A 2,484-nucleotide genomic window follows, 5' to 3' on the forward strand; every position below is an offset into this window, starting at 1 on the left:
CTCCAGAAGCTCCATCCAGGTTCTGTCCAGGTTCTCTTGCCATGTTCTCTCGCTAGGTTCTCCAGCCAGGTTATATCCAGGTTCTCTAGCCAGGTTCTGTAGTCAGGTTCTGTGGCCAGGTTCTGTCTCTAGGATCTTCAGCCAGGTTCTCTCGTTAGGTTCTGTCTCTAGGTACTGTGTCTAGGTTCTGTCGCCAGTTTCTGTCCAGGATCTTTTGCCATGTTCTGTCTCTAGGTTCTCTGTCTAGGTTCTGTATGTAGGTTCTTCATCTAAGTTCTGTGTCCTGTTGTCTTGTTACATCTGTATTTATACCAGTTGATTCCAATCCTATCAATCTCTATTCCAAAGTTTAGGGCGTTTCTTATCTCCATTCCAGGGAGTAAAGATTATGTAGCTTAAGCATGATTGTTCGTAGTTAAAGTGATTAATTACCCGCCTGGCACTTAGTTAAGAGGTTTTATTCCCTCCCTAACTTCAGGGGAAAATCCCTACTGGGGAAACAACCTTTCTCGGAGAGGTGACCTTGGTTAAAACACATAGTGCCAAGAAGGTGAGCAAACATATTAAGAACAGTATGCCATATATGCCAGGTCCCTTGAGACAGCAAGGATGGACTGGATCCCGGCAATCAGCACCACCACCACCATCATCACCATCACCATCACCATCACCATCACCATCACCATCACCATCACCATCACCATCACCATCACCATCACCATCACCATCACCATCACCATCACCATCACCATCACCATCACCATCACCATCACCATCACCATCACCATCACCATCACCATCACCATCACCATCACCATCACCATCACCATCACCATCACCATCACCATCACCATCACCATCACCATCACCATCACCATCACCATCACCATCACCATCACCATCACCATCACCATCACCATCACCATCACCATCACCATCACCATCACCATCACCATCACCATCACCATCACCATCACCATCACCATCACCATCACCATCACCATCACCATCACCATCACCATCACCATCACCATCACCATCACCATCACCATCACCATCACCATCACCATCACCATCACCATCACCATCACCATCACCATCACCATCACCATCACCATCACCATCACCATCACCATCACCATCACCATCACCATCACCATCACCATCACCATCACCATCACCATCACCATCACCATCACCATCACCATCACCATCACCATCACCATCACCATCACCATCACCATCACCATCACCATCACCATCACCATCACCATCACCATCACCATCACCATCACCATCACCATCACCATCACCATCACCATCACCATCACCATCACCATCACCATCACCATCACCATCACCATCACCATCACCATCACCATCACCATCACCATCACCATCACCATCACCATCACCATCACCATCACCATCACCATCACCATCACCATCACCATCACCATCACCATCACCATCACCATCACCATCACCATCACCATCACCACCATCACCACCATCACCATCACCACCACCACCATCACCACCACTCTACCATCATCACCATCAACATTGCCATCACCAACAGCTCGATGGGGCCATCTCTCTGGGTGAGCTGTTCTCTCTAAGCCCCTCACTTGCTGGGGGGCTGCGCACCCCCCTGCCTCCAGGGATAAGGTCACAGCCCGGGCCAGCCGTCTCCTCAACTTCCTGCCTCCAGTCCCCGATCGTGCTCACCAGAGGGAGCCACGTGACGCCGTGCTGACCACTCACAGCTGGGAGGCATCGCTCCGAGCACGTGGCGTCCGGGCTGTGCTGTCCTCTGATGACCCTGTAACGGAGTGTGTGTCCCGCTTATGCAAACGAGGAGGTGTGTTCAGAGGGGTTAAGGTTGTGCCCAGGCCACACAGCCCAAGGGGGCAGAGCTGAAATGTGAGCCTGGATCTATCCAGTTGATCCCACAGCCACGCTGTGAGCCCCACGCACGCTGCCAGCAAAGCCAAATATCCAAATCACTCCCACCCCTCGCCCACCCTCCCAGCCTGTGGGGACATCGGTGGCTGGTGCCGGGCGGGGCCAGGTGAGGACACAGGACACTTAGGTGCAGCATTCAACAGGCGTCTGCTATCTGTCCGCAGGGCCATGCCAGTGCAGGGCTGGCGCCCGAGAGGAAGCCTCCTAAATGCCGCACCCGGGGCTGCTCTCTCCTCCCCCGGTCTGGCCCGGCTCGGCCTGGACGTTGGACTCGGACCTCAGAAGATGGCAGACTCAGGGGTCGCCTCTCGGCCTCCTCCCCCACAGCTGGCAGGTCAGGGAGGTGAGGCTATTTCTGTGCCCAGCCCGGGTCTGTGCCCCTGTGATGGGGCAGAGCTGAGGTGGGCAGTGCCCTGCAGGAGCCAGGGGGTGCCCAGGTGGCCTGCCTGCCCCTTCCCACTGAGGACCGCAGCCCCAGCCTGGGCAGCAGGGGCACAGCCCCACTGGCCTCCCGCC

The sequence above is a fragment of the Myotis davidii genome, unplaced genomic scaffold (assembly GCF_000327345.1).
Source record: "Myotis davidii unplaced genomic scaffold, ASM32734v1 scaffold937, whole genome shotgun sequence".
Lineage (NCBI taxonomy): Eukaryota > Metazoa > Chordata > Mammalia > Chiroptera > Vespertilionidae > Myotis > Myotis davidii.